Source organism: Heterocephalus glaber, unplaced genomic scaffold, assembly GCF_053883595.1.
Source record: "Heterocephalus glaber isolate CG9 unplaced genomic scaffold, H.glaber_assembly_v1.0 deba00000331, whole genome shotgun sequence".
NCBI lineage: Eukaryota > Metazoa > Chordata > Mammalia > Rodentia > Bathyergidae > Heterocephalus > Heterocephalus glaber.
Genome location: NW_028258142.1, coordinates 38544667 through 38565302, shown reverse-complemented (window position 1 = coordinate 38565302; position 20636 = coordinate 38544667). Strand labels below are relative to the sequence as shown.

Genomic DNA, 20636 nt, shown 5'->3' with positions numbered 1-20636 from the left:
ATTGACATCAAATCTTCCTTGAGGTTTTTGTAGAATTTAGAAGTGAATCCATTAGGCCCTGAGCTTTTCTTTGGTGGTAGGTATTTTATTATGGATTCAAATTCATTGATTGTTATTGGATTACTCAGAATTTTTATATATTCTTGGTTCAGTTTTGTCAGTTCATATGTGTGAGAGGTTTGTCTCATCTAACCCAAGGTAAGCCTGGAGAGGCTCAGGAGCCTGAGGGAGAAACAACAGACCAGGCCAGCAGTGCTAGTCCCATGAAATCCCCATGGCTGCTGTAAACTGTAAAAACAGCACGAGGTTTAAATCTGAAAGTGACACGTCCATAAAGGCAGGCTAGAATTGGAGGGAAATACAGTGCCATGTCTGCCATATTTGAGAGGATTTAATCAGAAAGCATTTGGGGAAGGGGTTAATTGTTTTATAACTGAGCTCCAGATCAACTATACTTCAGTTTCTGGTGTTACCCTTCCACAGCAACTCTGTAGGAGATAGCCCCAAGAGACAGTCACAGAGAGGCACAAGGTAGACATACACCTCCCTTAGAAGTTTACTGTCAAACCAGAAGGGTGTGTGGGTCTCATCCTCCATGGTGAGAAGCCAGGCTGAAAGTATGTGGTTTTCAGAGGGGACTGGGTTTCAAAGTGATAGAATGCAGTCCAGCAATCTGTTTGAACCTCTGTCCCACTACTTACATCCAGCCAAGAACTCAATGGCCTGTTTGTTTTCCTCATCTACCAATGTGAGCAGGTGTATAGCTCAAGTTGAACAGTTGGCACAGCCTGGGGTGTACGGACAGAGGGGCCCTTGAGGTGGGGGTCATCACAAATTCACAGGCTATAAAGCTAGGCAAAATGAGTCATGACTTGGCATACACAGAGCAAGATGGAAACTGAACCTGCAGCAGTGACTAAAGCCCTAGGGTAGAAATAATTAACCAAGCACACCCGGAGGAAAAGGCAGAGGCACAATTCTATATTCACACACAAAAATGTGAGTGTGGAAACAAAACTGGGCTTAACAGTGATTCATTGTCTCTTACCCCTATATGGTGAATTTCAATACTCAAGTCTTGAAAAGAAACCACTTATTCAAAAAACATAAAGGAATTTTTTGACTCCTTTTTCTTTCTTCAATGGTTTTGGAGTATATTTTCTTTTATTTTCCTTTCTTTTCTTCTCTTTTTCCTTTTTTCTTTTTTTCTGTAACTTTTATGTAAATCTATTAATTCTCTTTTATTCCTTAACAGAATCTTTTATCTCATTTTTTATATTTAAATTTTTCTTTTTCATTTTTCCATGCCCCACTCATGCCATTTTTACTTGTTTTACTCTTAAGCTTTATTAATCATTAGATATTTAGTTAAGTCTGTGTTATTATTGTTGGATTCTTTTTTAATGTTAATGGTGGTATAGTTGTTGAATTCAATAGATATTTACTTTATGAAAATATTTGCTTTGTCTTTGTAATTTTATAATTACATTATAACTATACTTATCCTTTCTATAATTAAGGATGGTACAGTAGTAGCTTCTATTATTTCTTATGGTATGTCAATAACTAGTCTATCTTTGACCCTGTTATTGTGTCGATTTTGTTGTTATTAAATGATTTTTATTGAATACCAGTATCTGGTTTCTCTTTGTGTCACTAACAATACTGCAGTTCATTTTTTAAGAACTGAGTACTGGACCAATTTCACTGAGGAGGTGACCAGATCTTGAGACAGAGAGAAAACCCTATAGTTAGTAATGCCCAGCGTGCACCACTGGAAAGCAGACACTAACTAAATAGATTTCCATGCTAGCAACAGAGTCTTTCCACTACAGTCATCCTGCAAACCTCAGAAATGGGGAAAAAAGAAGCAAGATTTATCATGTACTGGTACAAATTCCCTATGACGGATGTTATCATTATGTATATCTAAGATGTACCAATAAATGTTTTGCTACAGAGAGAGAGAGAGAGAGAGAGAGAGAGAGAAGACAAAACAACAAAATATCTCCCAACTGCCAAATTCCCGAAAGCCAATCAGTCGGGTATCAATGAGGAGGAAATATAAAGCCAAACAGCTGACTTATATGAAGTGATAAAAGAGGAGACAAAAAACAGATCAGTAAGTCGTGGTTTCCTTTCCCTTCCTTTGCATTACTTCCCATTGCATTAATTTGATTTTGTTTTTGCTTTTTCCTTTCCTCTCCTTTATTCCCCTTCTGACTTCATGGTAAACTTAAGTGGGACATCTTTTTAAAGACAGTCTAATAATTTGTCTGTGGTAAGAAATTCATTCAATACAAAGAAAAATTTCCTCTCCTTTTTCTTGGAGTCGTGCATACTGCCTCCCTGCCTGTATAATTCTACTTTCTGTGAAAAAACTTGTGTTTAGTCATGACATAATACAAAATGTAGATATAACATTGATAATTTTTCCCCACATCGTATTTATGTGGCAAAGAGATATCTGGCCAATGAGGTAAATGGACATTTTCTCTGCATAATGTGACATGCTCAGATTGATTAGACTATTGAAAACCAAATAAAGCTGATTTAACATAATGGAAAAATAGCCTAACTCAGTTCATTTATCCATTTTAAATATCAATATGAACATGAAATATTAGAAATCTAGTTTTTAGCTTTCCTTCAATTAAAATATTATTTGAATGAGAGGTTTAGATGACATTCCAGAATTCCATGCTTTACAATATGTAGTAGTGTCAGAAACACAAGCACCATCATGACCATATCTATTTCCTAATAATGATACTGTATATGCAAAAGGACGTCCTACTATATATCAGTCATATGAAAGCAGAGAGTGAGACTTAAGACAGTATTACATTTCTGAGCAAGGATGTGCCATGTCATCACTTATTTTTTCTCAATGCAAAAGAAATTAGAGAATTAGAAAGTGACAATTTTCTTGAAAGACTAAGCTTATTTATAATTCAGGATAGGCTAGAGTATATTGAAATAACAAAATCTCTAAATCTCAGTGGTGCAACATGACAGAGATTTATTTCACTTTTAAAAAATGTATTAAGTTAATTTTGCTGTATTTAAAAGTCTTTGTTTATGTTTGCTGTATATGAAGTTTACATTCATCTTAGTGAGTAGGTAAATATATATAACACAGGTTAATTCTTTTTATTCTCCTTTTCAGAGGTTATTTTTTACATATACCTTCTTTATAATAGATAGAGTGAGGGCTCTGGTTTTTGGAGCCACAGAAGTTTTAAAATGACAATCATGTCGAATAAGGCCAGTTACCATGCTAGAGAGAAAGAAGAGCTCTGGAAGGGTCACGACAGCAATTAAAGACTTTGACCCAGAAGTGACACCTATCATCACATTTATAATTCACTGTCTGGAATCAATCATATGACTTCACACAAGCATAAGAAAAACCATGAAGGACAAGTTTGTGTGTAGAGAAGTTAGACAGCCAGGTATATTTTACATTAATGAATGTCTTAGTAGTAAAGCATGGCTTGGACACAAACAGATTCCTGGTAGTGATTGATCGATTTGCTCTTTGCTAGATTTCCCCATGCCATTCTGAGGCGAGGAATATATGAATTCAAACATCCACAGATTGTAAAAAATGCACTTCTACTAAACATGTGTATGTTTTTCCTTGTCACTATTTCCTAAACACTATACCTGCTTAAGCAGAATATACATACTATTAGGTACTGTAAGTAATCTAGAGATGATTTTTTAAATGTGGGAGGATATGCATAGGTTATATGCTAATGCTATGTCATTTTACATAAGAGAGCGGACCGTCTCCAGATTTATGTTTTTTTGTGAGGTGAGTACAAATACCAATACCCTTCAGATATGAAGGGCTGACTCTGTGTGTGCAAGTGTGTGGATGTGTGTGTGTGTGTGTATAAAATAAATTACTGTGAAGAGAACATGAGACGGGCTTCAAAAGCTCAAAGGTAAGTTTGACTAATTTTTGTAAAAAAAAAATGAGTTGCCAGTGGTCTAGCTTTTGAGACAGGGAAAATGGCATGAGTGTAAAGGAAAGACACAGAGTATTCTGAAGAAAGGGATGGTCAATTTGTATGCAAAGGTACCTATATAACTAGTTGGAAAAAAAGTAGATTCATTGGACAGAAAACATCTGAGGATAATGATGGATGACAATTTTTACCATATTCCTTCACACACTCTTTCATTAATTCTTTCAGAAATTAATGGTACATCATTATATGCTGACACTATTGATTAAGTTTACAGAATACATGAGATTAAACCAAACCCCCCTCTTTATAGGCCTCATGGACTCAAGGAAGTAACATTAACATGATCATCATTATTGATCTTTAACTTTTATTGAATAATTATACATATTCACAATCTCTTCACTGAAGATTGCACAAGAAAAGTAGAAAAAGACAGTTTTAAATAGAATGCTGAGGCAGGAAGATCGCAAATTCAAGCCCAACCCATGAAACTCAGTGTCTTACTAAGATTCTGTCTTAAATCAAGGTGGGAAGCTGTGTCCAGGAGCATTCTATTTCAGTGTTAAAACCTTGGATTCAATTCCCAGTACCACCCCAAAACAAAACATTCTTATCAAATATTTTATTTAATTCTCATACGCAACTTTATGAAATAGTAGTAGCATCATAGCCCTTTATGGAGAAGGATATTGTGGTTCAGAGAACAGTTTGCAGAAAGTTTTACAGTAGAGTTGTGATTCAAATCTAATAATTCTGATCGTACATCTCACACTTCTTTTATTACAGGAAAAAGAAAAAAAATCACACGAATGGCTTATGCGAAAGTTTCAGTATGATAAGATCGCCTAGGGACGGGATTTAGGAGAATGAAATTATTAGAGTTAAATTTCCAAAAAGCATCAGCAGGCTGTTTATGTAGAATAGGCTTTAGGGAGTCAAGAGTAGAAGAAAAAGAAAAAATAGATTTATTGAAGGATTTTGAAAAGTGTATAATAGTGTATTGAATTAGGGTGGTGGTAGAAGAGGTAAAGTAAAATGGTCAGATTCAGGACCCTCTTTGCACACAAATAGTATATGGGTTTAAAGAAAAGTAATAAGAATTTTCTGGTCATGGGGAACTATCAGTTGGATGCATTGTGTTTTGATTAATGAGATGAGACAAAAAACATGTAAGGTGTTCAATGGGTGGGGAAATTCGAAAGACAACCTAAGGAATGTGGACTCCTGGAAGCCAAGTGGGAAACATCTAGTTTCAAGTGTAAAAGAATAGTTAACTGTGTCAAATGTTGCTGACAGGATGGAAAGATGAGATTAAATATGATGGCGTTCAATAGCAATAATCCTATTTTCATTTAGATATAATCTATGATCATAATTTATTTTAGAAACATGTCAATCCATAGACTTATTCTATTTATGGAAATTATCATGAGCAAAATTTAATTTTTTCATTGGTTTATTTCACTGAAGAGGTTGGTTGCTTTCTTCTAAATTTTTTTTCATTTATATCACATTAGATAAGCCCTGGAGTCTGGTTACTCTGTATTGGAAAATTATGTTCTCTACATATTTTACAAAGATAGAACATAGAAATAGTATCAAATTCTTGTCTTTAATATATAGGCATTAAAATATAACTATTTTAGCTCATATGAATTGTGTAACTGGTTGCCACAAAATAAAATATAATCATAAGGATGTAAATATATATTTCATAAAATAATGATGAATACCAGTGGCACCATTCTGATTCCAACTTTACCTACTGTTTCTTTTGCTGATATACTCTTGCAAATTGTCTTCTAGAAAAAATGCTTTTGTCTGACCCATCAGGGGCTTTACCACTTTCACAGTGCTTGTGGCTGGCTGCTTTGCTTTTAGAGCAAAGCAAAATCACTGAGGCACAAACATTATCTATAATCATATCTTTAACCCCCCCAGCTAAGCAGATCTGGACCACTCCCTTCTGCAATCAGAGTAAGAATCATATGGTCATTTCGTCTGTTATAATGTCTCAAAAAGAAAAAAAATTCTTTACAGAAAATATGGCAGCTCCAGATGGTGACTTGCCATCAATTAAGAGAAAAGATAAATTTAGTTAACCCTTGGAAATCTTACTGTCAGTCATCTCTTCTCTTCTTTAACTCCATAAAAGATCTTAACATATGATCACTAATGACTACTCACTAGTTATGAAGAATTTTTTTCATTATAAACATCCTGAATATAAAAATAATAATTAAGAAAGACATTTTCTTAATGAACACTTAAAATATACATTGAAAGGGAAATTACAACCCAAGTTATCTGTCACTTTTAGAGGCCATTATAATCTAGGTCTTCTCTTTTGCTGATTTTCCCATCACTGTTACCACCTCTATTACCATCTGCATGTCAGTATCCCTTCTCTTGAGACTTAGATGTGAGAGTTCATATGAACTGAAACCTTTCAAATTTCAATTGTGAAGAAATTCTTTCTCATTTTATGTATTTTTCTCAGTTATTGCATGTGAGTATGAAGGCTCTTGAGCATGCCAGTCAAACATTGGATAAAGTTAGTATGCAGACAAAAGTGGTGAATGCTTGTCAGCCACAGCACTGACAATTTCTCCTGGAAGAGAGGTTGATTATGGTTCATTTAACTCATTGCTTTATGATTAATGCTTCTTGACTTCCCTATGTAACCCCATAACCCTCCAAATTAAATATTAATTGAATCAACACAAATTTTTCCAAGTTTAGCATATGTGCTGCCAAAGTGAGCAAATCAACACATATTGTACAAATAAAAATGACTGCAGTTGGTTTTATTGTTTGTTTGTTTGGATTTTTTTCTTTATTTGGTACTGGGAATTGAACCCGGGACCTTTACATTGGGCTACATCCTCAAACCTTGTTTATTTTTTACAGGTTCTCATTAAATTGGTAGATTACTCAGGCTGGGCTAGAACTTGTGATTCTTCTGCCTCAGCCTCCTGGTGTGCTGGATTGTAAGCATATACCATTAGTACCAACTGGAGATTCTTTTTGTTAGTGTATGACACCATGTTTTCATATTAACCAAGGCAACCTTAATGTCCACTTGACTTGACTAAACTCCAGTCTAATTTCTTTCTCCCTATAGGCTCCAGACTTTGTTTTTCTTAGAGAATTTACTTTAGAAACCTTGTACATATAAATTCTTTCTCAGTCATTTTGAGATGTAAATCTTTTACAACCCAGAAATGTCAGACTCAAGGACTTGTGAGCCATCCATTTGAAATGTGATCATCAAAAACAATAGTACCCTGTATCTCCATTTCTATGGAAATGTAAGAACCTAATTTCAATAGTGACAATTATTTGATACTTGCATAAAATATGTAATGAGTAAATCAAAGTAGTTAACATATTCATCTCATACATTTAAAAATTAATAAATGTACAAATGACAATAAGCAAACACACAAGGCCTAACCACACTGACCAAGTTCAACTCTGACAGGTACTTATACTTTTCCACTAGATAACTCCAGTGTTAAAAGAATTAATCCTAGCTTTGTTGCAGGAGAACAAAGTTCAGTCTTCTCCTATTGCAAGTAATAGTGATAGTCTTAACCCCTACTGTAATACATAGTTTGGAATAAAGTATTCTTTTTAACAAGTGCCTGTGTAATTTTTCTTTTATAACATCATAGCAGGGGCTAAGAAAAATATGATAAAAAATAAATATAGTTTTCATCCCACAGAGCTACAATCTGTTCAGTAAGTGGAAATAAAAAATGCACAAGAGCATTAGTGAAAAAGCAAGGCTAGCAGAGGTCCTACGAAAGGAGAAAATGTGATGTAGGTGTGATCTATAAACAAGACAATTAGTTAATACCTCTGTAAACTCCAATGAAATATGGTGCAAAAAGCATCTCTCATTTTGCCTCTATTTTGTGGTCTTAAACAAATTACTTATATCCATGCACCCTGGATTCCAACCCCATGAAATGGGGAGAATACCTATGTGATGATATGTAAAAATAGCCAGAAACTTTTGAGTATGATGTTGTTGTCATAAATTTCCAAGTGATTTACGTGTGTGAAGTAGAATTCTCACAACTTTAGGTGGTACTATCCTTATTTATATTTGAGAACACTGAGGCACAGAGCATAAATATATTGCTCAAGGTTATTGCGCTATAAGTGGCTGACCTGCAGGGATAATCTATTCATTATGCTTTTCTGCCTACCTCATTAAAGTGCTTTCCAGCTGATAAAACCAAATACACTGAAATAAAATAAACATAAATAGAAGTCAATGTCTACTAAAAACAATGCAAAATAATTCACTTTGGAAATTTCCACTTTTATTAATTCTGTTATGTGGAGAATAATAAATGTCAATTCATACATTTTACAGCTTTCTGATATTCCTTCCAGTTTCAACATTTTAAAAAATGACAAAACTCTGTCTTTTTTCTACATATTTGAAAACTCTGTTTAGGTTTCTGGATGAGAAGCATAATGGTTGAAGAATGTTTTTCTTCATAATGCTAAAAAAGACAGATGGAAATATGTGCCTTCTCTCTACTGAAAGCAAGGGGGAGAAGACCTGTGAACCTTTCCTTGTGTTTATTCTGCCTGGCCACCCGCCCATAGCGGCCCCTCAGATCTCTCCCTGGAAGCCTCAGCAGCAGCTATTCTGAAGGTCAAGTCTGTGCTCCACACATCTGTCACCATATTCCTCAAGGGTTTTAGGCATCAGAACCCAGAGGGATGATAGAATTGAGCTGGATTACTGGTATTGATAGTTTGCATGAAACTATGCTAGTGCATATAAGCTAGTTCTGCAGTTCTGAGATTTCTCATCTCCTGACTCTCCTCTGTCTTGACCGCTGCTTTTAAATTATTTGCACAGTCATCATTTCCACTATCTAGTGGGAATTCCAGTGATGATCTGAAACCAGGGATAGACCAAACCCTTGCACATGTACTAATTTTTCTCTATATATAGCTGGCTATGATAAAGTTTAATTTGTAAATTAGGCATAGTAAGAGTTTAACAATACTAATGATAAAATAAGAGAAATAAAACAATGCACTGTAATAAAAGTTATGTGGACGTGGTTTTTCTCATTCTCTCAAAATCTTACTGTAGAGTACTTGCCCTATTCATGAGAAGATATGAGACTTTTAGGCAGGCAATTAGACATTATCGGGCCTTATTGGGCCTTATTGGGATGAAAAGAGTCAGTCCACACTACAATGCTTTGCCACTTAAATAAAAAACCCAAAGAGGTCAATGTTTAATATATTTATAAGCTTTTGTTATGTCTCAAACCCAAAGCAATCCATAGAGTGCAATGACATTTTAAGGTTACACATTGTCCACTTTCCTTCTGATATTTTACCACTTGGTCTTCTAACTCTAGAACAAGGCATACTGCATTCCAGGTTGCCATGGTCTATAGCCCAAGTCTATCAGGAAGGGAAATATTCTTTGAAGACCTTTGGGCTGGGACCTGATTTAAACTAAGAACTTATCTTTTGTAAGTTTCTTACATGACTAAAGCCCCTGAGAAACCACTGGCAATGTAAAAATGACAGAAAAAGACATTTTCCAATTGCTAAGTAACCTCTAAGTAAAATGGTGATAAACATTATAATTATGCTAGTTTCCCAGACCCCAGTAGTGGGTGCAACAAAATTTATCCAAACTTGCACACAATGCAGTTGCCTTTACTGCACTGCCCACCTACTCACTTGCAAATTTAGCTTTCTATATATTCTACCTACTCTTCTGCTGGCATGAGTGTCTTGAGAAAATTCTTTCATGAAGGGCACAAAGAAGCAAGGGCCAAGGAAGTGAGGGGCCATTCCTTATTTCAAGACTCAGCTTCCTGCTAACAAGATTATAAAATGTCTACAAGATGAGATGAAGTGAGATGAGTGACATGGCATTGTGATGGAGAATTAGTCTAACACAAGGGTTACTTGAGTGTAGACACTGCAAATCTGATAAAGAAGACAGTCACTAAGTGACTAATGAGGGTAGTGTATATAGTGTGAGGAACACTGGACAGAGGGACCACTAATGTCCCAGTCAGAATGGAAGAGGACAGTATGAGATTTCAATATTTATGAGTTGTTTATTTTTGGAATTTTCCATTTAATATTCTTGGGCCACACATAACTGAAACATGGAAAGTGAAGACATGGAGGAAAGGAAACTCCTATAGTTATTAATATGTGACATATCCTGTTAGATAAACAAGGACAGGAGGAAGGGAGATCTGCATACTTCAATGAGTCCATGCAGTTTTAGAACCAAGTAAAAATCTAATGGGTCAGACATCTGCCATTTTATATTTGGTCATAGAGCAATAAGTAATTTTCCTTCTGTTGTGCATTATTCTGTTTGTAGTATATTTTTTCCTGAAGAGCAAGGTTTTCTTTCATAATGGTGAATAAAATAAATATTTCCAGTACCACCTTAAAAATATATAAAATATTAGTTTCAAGTTTTGGAAAACCATCAGCTGTAAAGAATCTTTTAAAACACAGACAAAATAAGTACTTTCTTTGTGTGCTCAATATTTATTTATTTAGATTCAAAGATTGGATTAGCCTTCTGAGTCTGGCAGACAGCCATTCAAGCATACATTCACCCAAAATTAAGTTGAGCTTTTAGAAAATTGTTCCTTGATACTATAGATTACAAGTAACTAAAAATGATTGTTTATATAATTTGAGTACATATATTTATGAAGCAGCAAATACACTCCTATTCCTGTGTGTCATTTGATATGTCACTTTATTCTATCTGGTGAAATTATTCCACACAACACCAGCAGGATTACTCACTTTTTTTAAAAAAAAGAACATTAATATATATGACTTCTTACTTATTCAAATATGTTGTGGCCCGGCATATATAGACAGACAGACAGACAGACAAAAAGACAGACATTTAGACAAAGAGACAGATAAATGCAACCTAAGACAGTAGTGCTATATAAAAATAGGACAATCTAGATAACAAAATAAATAACAAAAATAAAACTTCTAAGAATAATATGAAATTTCTGGAGACTAATGTTCAAAAGGGAAATCATAGGAATAGAAAAGAAGATAAACTCTAGTATTTATGGGGGTTTTTTCTTAAATTCTTTTAATGGTACATTTTAGGTATACAATATGTTTACATTTATCATTGGGTGCTTGTACCTGTATGTGATGTATCTTGGTTCTTATTTTTTTCCCCATTGACTGTGCATCCTTCACCCCCTCCACCCTTCCCTATTTGCATAGACTTTGTTTCCATTTCTTTTACTTTTCTCATAATTTTTTCTTTCCCTTCTTTCCTTTCCCTTTCCTCTCCCACCACCCCTACACCTTTGGACCTTTTCTTCCTATTTCAAATTATCAATTATTCATTTTAACCATTTTAACCCTTATTTACACTTTCAGTTTCTCACACTAGAGAAACTATTCGGTATTTACATGTATGTCCTATTTATACTATGAGTATGGCCTCAATATGCATCCATTTAACCATAAATGTCTCTAGTTTCTTGTTCTTTATGACTGAGTAGCACTCCATTTTATAAAGAAACCACGTCTTCTTTATCCAGTTTCCAGTTGATGGGTACTTGGTCTATTTTCAAGCGTATGCTATTACAAATTGTGCCGCTATAAACATGGGTGCACATATATCGCTGCAGTATGATTCTTTTAATTCTTTTATTTATTTATTTATTTTTATTTTTAAAATTTTATTTTATTGGTACATTTTAGGTATACAATATAATGACATTCATCATTAGAAATTTGCACCTTTACATAGTCTCTCTTGGTTCTTAATTTTCCCCCTTCCCCTGCCCTCCCTTCAAGCCTTCCATCCCTCCCTATTTACAAAGACTTTGTTTCCATTTGTTCATTTTCTCACATTAATTCCATTCCCTCCTTTCCTTTCCCCTACCCCTCCCACTTCCCCTTCCCCTTTGCCCCTTTTCTTCCTATTTCACATTATCTATTATACCTTTTTGTCCTTATTTACACTTTCAGTTTCTCACACTAAAGAAACTATTTGGTATTTACTCATGTGTGTCCTATTTATTTCACTTAAGGGTATCGCTTCAATGTGTGTCGATTTAGCTATAAATGTCTCTAATTTCTCTTTTTGTTTTTTCGTACCAGGGATCCAACTTGGGTCCTTGCGCTTGCGCAACAGGCAGAGAAACCACTGAGCTAAATTCCCGGCCCTAATTTCTCATTTTTTTATGGCTGAGTAGTACTCCATTTTATATTAAAAAAACAACAACACATTTTCTTTATCCAGTCTCCAGTTGATGGGCAATTGGGCTGCTTCCAATTTTTATCTATGACAAATTGTGCAGCTATGAACATGGGTGCTCACGTATCACTGTGGTATGATTCTTTTAATTCTTTTGGTAAGATACCCAGCAGGGGAATAGCTGGGTCAAATGGGACCTCTAGTCCTAGCTCTTTGAGGTATCTACATACTGATTTCCACAGTGGTCGCACCAGTCTGCACTCCCACCAACAATGGAGAAGGGTTCCTTTCTCTCCACACCCCTGCCAGCATTTGTTATTGGTTGATTTCTTGATAGCAGCCATTCTTTCTGGGGTTATTTATGGTTTTTAAGAGCAAGCATAATGTGCCCTAGGTTCCCTGATGGGAAATCTAAATGTTTCAGTGACAAGACAAAGAGCTCTAAATGCAGGGTACAAAGGAGATGGAATCTTTTTATCTGCTGGGAAAACTTTAGGACACTGGCAAGAGAGAGACAGAATAAGCAAGATCACTTATGAGACGCTTGAAAAGTGAATGATTCCATGGACTCAGTAAACAATTAAATTGAGAAACATAAAGGCAATTATGTTGGCTGCAATTATATATGGCTACATTTATATAGGGCTACAGTCAACTATTAACAAACATAGGTCAATGACCAGTGAAGAATTTCAGGAATTTAATTTGTATTTCCTGGAAAATCTGTGGATCCTTTCGTTTATTTGAAATACTTGTAAGTCTCATTTCTTTCATTCTACATCTTTCTGCCTTGCTAAAACAAAAAACAAAGACAAAAATAAGACAAAACAAAAACTTGTGCAAAATATGACACTTGAATGGAATTAATTGTATGAGAAATGTATGTATCTCTTAATACAATAAAGAAATTGAGAAAAAAAAGTGAAGGTTTTGAGGGCTCACATTGCCAAGAAGAGCTTCAGAGAGGAAATGAAACCTGAGCTGGTCCATGATACATGGGCAGAAATTACAGGAGTAGAGGAGCAGGAGAATTAAAAAAGGAATGTCAAAAGTAGAAACAATTGAAGATTTTTACATGGTTTGATCCCAACTTTATTTAGCCTGTGCAATTTCAAATACATTACAGTATAATAACTTCAAGACTAATAAAAGTTAGGTGACTTTCCAAATGAAATTACAAATAAAACTTCTTCTACTTCAAGTAACAGTATTTATCTTTTTTAGTTTATGTATTATATGTTTCCACTTACAGAGGCTGGATGGAGGAGGTCACGAACCACACAATCTTTTTTTTTTGGTACCGGGGATAGAACTTGGGTCCTTGCTCTAGCACAGCAGGCGGCAAAACCACTGAGCTAAATCCCCAGCCCAACAAACCACACAATCTTGATGTCACTTGTTGGTGAAATATCCATATTCATGATTAAATTGAGCCCTGTCCAGTTCTACCTAATGGAGCTTATGGGCTACTGTGAGAAGTTGGGAAGAGGGAGAGAACAGCATATTTTAGCTTATATTACCTGGATTTTCTTAAAACATCAGGTAAATTTTGGAGAAAATGACATTATCTTTCAGTGTTGATGCCACATTAAAACCACTTGTTTGTGAACATTTGGTAGAAATAGACATTAAAAATTGATTATGATTATAAGCATCTGATACAAGGTACAATTTATACCTTGACTACTGCAACATCATTTGTTATTCCACACTGCATAAAATATACTGTGGATGTTTGTCCCTTGAGTGACTCACCCTAATTCAATATCCATGTACTATTAGGAGTTAAAAGAAAACTATGAGTGAAAGAAAATTCCAAAGAATTAACAATGACAAAGTTATGTTTTTCTTGTTTGTTGGTAAACTAAGTATGACTGCATGCATTTCCTACTCTCCTACCATGCATAGTTATATTTAATTCACACTATCCTATTCCCTATCTTCCTTTATATATCTAAATTCAAATCCAAAAATCTCTTTCAGGACCATTTTTTTCTTTAAATACTGAAATGAAATGAAATATAAAGGGAAAAACATGCTGTAATTTATGAAATCAGGTGATAGAATTGGATATACTTAGGTTTGGATAACTGTTTTGTTATTTTCTATGAGAAGTATTATCTAATATCTCTTACCTCAATATTAATATTTGGGGTTATTCTACAAATTGAATGGAATTATTTTCCAATATGCTTTGCATGGTATTTGACAGTAAACTCAATAAATTGATGACATTTTGATAATAGAATATTAGAATTACTGTCGTTTGAAATATAAATTTTGAGGAATGGAATGGCTCTATTTGTGATGTTCACTTTTCTATCAAAAATCCTCACTGACCTCAGTTACAATCTTACAACTATCATTCAGTTTCTCAAATTCCTCAATAACCATTAACCTCTCTTGAATTATGTTATTATACTTATGGAGTTACACAAAACTTTATTAACATGGTATACAGGGTATAAGTGTATCTTGAACTTAGACTTCAGTTTGAACCACATCTCTGTCATTTCTTGGTTATGTATCATTAGACAAGTAACTATATTTGATCAAAGATGAAGCACTTTCCAAGTCCAAAATGAGATTGTACCAAGGAAGTTCTAAATTTTTAAATGAGACACATATCTAATTATACTTCATTTTGAAATTTAGTTATGAATTTAAAAGCATTTATTAAATAAAATATAGTGATTTAGATATGTCATTTTTCTCGTATGTCCTAAAATTTATCACTTTATGATCTTTAATATCATTATCTTTTAAGTAATTTGTAAGGTCTTCAAGAACCTTTTTTCCTTGATTTGTAAGATATTGCTCTTTCTGACCTGCTGAGAGATGCTATTGAAAGTGTACTTTAAGTCTCAAGGTTTATGTATATAAAGGTACCATTGATATATTTTTTCCATTTGTCTTACAAAGAATAACTATAATTCTACTGATTTGTAAATTGGCGTTTTAAAATATTTCTCGGAAGTCTTGTTTATAATCATCTTTAGTGCATGGTTTTTTGTACTAAACTAAATCTGTTAAAATATGTAACTAAAACTATGTTAAAATTATTGGCCATTATTAAAAAATTTATATATATATTAATTTATTTATTTATTTTGGTACCAGGGATCAAACTCGGGTCCTTGCGCTTGCAAGGCAGGTGGCAGAACCATTGAGCTAAATCCCCGGCCCCAAAAATTTATATTTTTAATAAGACCTTCCTAATCAAAATTGTTTAATTAGATCCTATCATCTATGTGTATTATAATTTATAAGGTGACTTTTCTAACAGCAAGCATATTTATAGAATTTCATATCACTACCATTATAACTTTATAACTACTTGGTATGCTTGTTTCTAATAGTTATTAAAATAAGTGCACTCATTAAAATATATATATGCAACTATTAAAAATGCAGATATTGAAATATAATATACAGTTATTTAAATGGTTTTAACTTTCACTACTAGTTCACATGCCACAATTTAAAGTACAGTTTAGCAATTAGAGATTATTAAGTCTCAGAAGTGACAATCATCTTGCTACATTCTATTATCTTTGTGATATTCATCACTACAGTGAACTTTTTGCTCCAGTGAGAGATATTTCTTTTCACCTACACATTCCTCAAAATAAGTATTCATTTATGGCTTTAATTCACATTTGAAAATCCATCCCAACCTCTTCATTTAGCAACACTTGCCTATAGTTCAGTTGTTGTCTTATCACTCTAAGAACTTCCTCAGATCCTACATTGTTTTAGTCGCATCTTCTGCAGAATGTCAACAGCTTCTAATATCAGCTAGTTCATCATAGAATTTCACAGAAAATTGAGATCCAAAAAATCATAGATAGGAAAAAGTTATAGATAGGAAGATTAGAACTTCCAAGAGCAAAGTTTTCCAGATAAGTGGAATAAAATAACAGACTCCTTCTAGGATAGATAAAGAACTTTCCTACAGAAATTTTAATGATCAGCCATAAATGATATACTAAATAATAAACACATAAAAATACCAGAAAGGTACTAAAAGAAGTACCTATTAAAACTGATTCTTGAAGTATTTCTGTGTTTTCAAGTGTGAATTAGCAACATAATAACTAGCATATGATCACTCGCTTTTTGCTATTTCATTTGCTACCATGAAATTTTGTGAACTAATATGAATGTATCTTGTTTCCTCATATAGATTATGACCTTCTAAAAGATAATTATTATTTTCCTATTGAAATATTTTTATCCCTTATTTTCATAGTCAAAACAGTCAGTTCTGACTGTTTTAAAAATTTTTTAAATTATTAAACATGAGTACTTATGGTTTAAAAGCAGTAGTTTTCCAAATTTTTGAACTTAGTATCCAACTCGTAAAAATTGAGAATCCTATAAATCTTTTGTTTATAAGGTTATATGTTACTAGTTCTTTATTAAATATTAAAACAAACATTTACTGTATGTTATAATCAATGATGAAATAACTACTCATAGAATTGTGCACCACTGTGTTGAAGCAAGTCTATCATCCTAGCATTCTAGACTGCGTCAGCAGGATTCGCAGTTTGACCCTAGCCTGTGCAATTTAGCAAGACCTTGTGTCAGAAAAAGAAAAAAAGTTTTTATAAAAGCTGAGAATTTGGCTTAGTCTGAAGGCCCTGGGTTCAATTTCCAGTATTGAAAAAAACAAACAAACAAAATACAAAGCAACAACAACAAAAACACCAGCAGTTTTTTCTGTCATGATTTCTTTACCATCAGAATAAATTTCAAAACCATTAAAAGGAAAAATACATAGTTTTATTATAAATAATTTTTTTCACATGACGGATTATCTGAAAAATAACTCTGGGAGGGCTCCACAACCCATGATTTTAGTATATGTGCTGCGGAAGCAACCACAACACAATCCATGATTTAAGAACCAATTGGTCTAAAGTTATATCATTATTAGACTACCTATGACTCTGTTTTAGCCACGATACATTTCTCCTTAGCTAATAGCAGTACCAGTTAGCAATATTTCTTTTATTTTTTCAAAAAATAATTATTTATCTCCTTCTTTTAGACCCAAGTTTGTGTTTCACAAGGGATTCTTTAGCAGGAGTGTCCCTGGCTTTTGTCTTTTTACCTATAACCTTGATAACACAGAACTACTAACTGAGCTAAGATGAAGCTCAAACTCATAAAATGAAAAGTTGCAATGGTTGATATCTTGACTGTCAGTTTCTGTACTGTAGGATCATTTTGGGTCTAAACAAATGTCTCAAAATACTTCATATCTGTTTTAGGAATAGGGAAAAGGAGATATATGTTAAAAATAACCTTTTAAAAAATCTACTTTTTTATTCTTTTTCCTCAGTTTACAAGATTATTTATAAAGAATGTACTCTGATAAAAGGCAAGATCCACATTAGCACAAAATTAGGCAGATTTCAGTAAGAAATCAGTAAACCAAGACAGGAAAATAGAAGAGATGAATTTAGCACATGACTATTTGATGGGTCATAGTAGCACATTTCAAATGTATATGCAATATAAAAAATTTTAGGAGTAAAGATGAGGAGAACTGTTGCTTTGAATGAAGGTAGTGTTACTTTGGAAGAATGTTGAGTTTAAGAAGAAAATAAATAAAAACAGAACCACTATTCTTAGTCTTCTCAACATCTTGAGGAAACTATTTATTTTGTTACCACCTAAACCAGCCCAAAGATGACATAAATATTTAGATTGCTCATTTTATTTTGTATGCATTTTAAGCTTAATAGCCCCAATATACAAGTATAATCAAAGTATACAGTGAGTGTTTCTTTTTTTTTTGGGGGGTGGTATGGGGGATTAAACTCAAGACATTCCACTTGTGAGGCAGGCAGCGGCACCACTGAACTAAATCCCTGACCATACAGTGAATGCTTAAATTAAAAAAAAATTTCCTTAGATTATTTTATTGTTACATTTTAGGTATGAAATACATTTACATTTATCACTGGGTGCTTGTACCTTTACATGATGTATCTTGGTTCTTATTTTTCCCCATTCCCCTGCCCTCCCTTCACCCCCTCCAACCTTCCTTATTTACAAAGGCTTTGTTTCCATTTTTTCCTTTTCTCATAATTTTCCCTTTCCCTTCTTTCCCTTCCCCTACCCCTCTCACATTCCCTACCCCTTTGGACCGTTTTTCCTATTTCCCATTATCAATTATTCATTTTAATCATTATTTACACTTTCAGTTTTTCACACCAGAGAAACTATTCGGTATATAAGTATATGTGTCCTATTTATTTCACTTAAGAGCTTGTCCTCAATATGCATCCATTTAGCTATAAGTGTCTCTAGTTTCTCATTCTTTTTGGCTGAGTAGTACTTCATTTTATAAAAAAAAAAGCTCACATCTTCTTTATCCAGTTTCCAGTTGATAGACAATTGGGCTGCTTCCAAGTTTTACCTATTACAAATTGTGCCGCTGTGAATATGGGCACACATATATCACTGTGGTATCATTCTTTTAATTCTTTTAGGAAGATATCCAGCAGGGGAATAGCGGGGTCAAATGGGACCTCTAGTCCTAGTTCTTTGAGGTATCTACATACTGATTTCCACAGTGGTTGCACCAGTCTGCACCCCACCCAAAATGGAGAAGGGTTCCTTTCTCCTCACTACCCTGCCAACATTTGTTATTGATTGATTTCTTGATAGCAGCCATTCTTTGTGGGGTGAGGTGGAATCTCAGTGTTGCTTTCATCTGCATTTCTCGAATGACCAGTGACATCGAAAATTTTTTCATATGTTTGTTTGCTGCTTTTACTTCTTTGAGAAATGTCTGTTCATTTCAGATGCCCATTTTTGAATTGGGTCTTTAAATTTGGGGTGGTCTGATTTTTTTACATTCTTTGTACATTCTAAATAGTAGTCCTTTCTTTGAGGTATTGCTGCTAAAATTTTTTTTGCACATTGTAGGTTGTCTCTTAGCTCTGTTGATGGTTTCTCTTGCAATGCAGAAGCTTTTTAATAAGATGAGATCCCAGTTGTTGATTCTTTGTGCTAGTTCCCATGCTACTGAGGTTTGGTTCATAAAGTCTTTTTCTATGCCAATGTTTTCAAGAGTTCTACCTAACTTATCTTCCAGCAAGTTTAGTGTTTCTGTATTAATATTTAAATCCTTAATCCACTTAAATCTTAGTTTAGTGCATGGTGATAGATATGGGTGTAGTTTTAATCTTTGGCAGGTTGAAATCCAGTTTTTCCAACACCATTTATTAAAGAGGCTATCTTTCCTCCAGTGAGTGAGTATGGTTGGCTCCTTTGTCAAAGATGAGATGGCTGAGTATGTCTGGAGTTGTTTCTGGATCTTCTAATCTATTCCACTGATCCTCAGGTTTGTTTCTTTGCCAGTGCCATGCAGTACATACAGTAGCTTTGTAGTATAGTTTCAAGTTGGTTATTGTGATACCCCCAGCCATGTCTCTGTTGCCTAGAATTGCTTTTGCTATTCTAGGTCTCTTCTGGTTCCAAATTAATTTTTGGATTGTTCTCCAGTTCGGTGAAATATATTGTTAGAATTTCAATCTGCATTGCATTAAATCTATATAGCAGTTTTGAAAGTATGGCCATTTTTACTATATTGGATTCTCTTACCCAGGAACAAGGGATGTCTTTCGATTTTCTTATATCATCTTCGATCTCTTTTTATAGAGTGCTGTAATTTTCAGTGTAGAGGTCTTTTGCTTCCTTTATTAGATTGACTCCTAGTTATTCCTTTATTTTTGGATGCTATTGTGAAAGGAATTATTTCCCTAATTTCTCTCTCAGTGAGTCTGTTGGTGTACAAGAAGGCTATTGTTTTTTGAGTGTTTACCTCATATCCAGGTACTCTTCTGACTGTCAATTAAGTCTAGAAGAGTTTGGCAAATTTTTTTTTGGTCTTCTGTGTAAAGTATCATATCATCAGCAAATAATGACAGTTTAACTTCTTCCTTTCCTATCTTTCTTCCTTTTATTTCTTTCTCTTGTCTAATTGCTGTGGCTGATGTTTACAGAACTATCTTGAACAGGAGTGCTGATAGTGGACATCCTTGTCTTGTTCCTGATTTTAGCGTGAAGGTTTTCGGTTTTTGACCATTTAGTATGAAGTTGGCTGTTGGTTTTTCCTATATAGCCTTAATCAGGTTGAGATAAAGACCTTCTATTCCAATTTTCTGTAGGGTTTTTATCATGAATGGGTGTTGGATGCTTTTTCTGCATCATAAATTAAAATTTTTTGTTATGGTAAAAGACACATTGCTGTTAAGACCCCACAAAATAAATACTCCCCCTTGCTTTGAACACACGTGCTAGAATTCCTGTCACTTTCAGAAGCCATTCTGAAAGTCCTCTTTCATGAGTGTGTTTACAAGGTTGGATAAAAA

General features: G+C 34.0%; 1 protein-coding gene and 1 long non-coding RNA gene across 3 annotated transcripts in view; one reads left to right on the top strand and one right to left on the bottom strand.

Moving 5' to 3' along the window:
* LOC147830109 (uncharacterized) overlaps nt 1–2546 on the top strand; it is a 67475-nt gene extending 64929 nt beyond the window's left edge. The window contains exon 3 of the long non-coding RNA XR_015443903.1: nt 1961–2546. This is a non-coding gene — a long non-coding RNA (uncharacterized LOC147830109). The remainder of the gene's footprint in view (nt 1–1960) is intronic.
* Nucleotides 1–20636, bottom strand: part of Rit2 (Ras like without CAAX 2) — a 339988-nt gene that overhangs the window by 23751 nt on the left and 295601 nt on the right. The gene's annotated exons all lie outside the window — the stretch shown is intronic.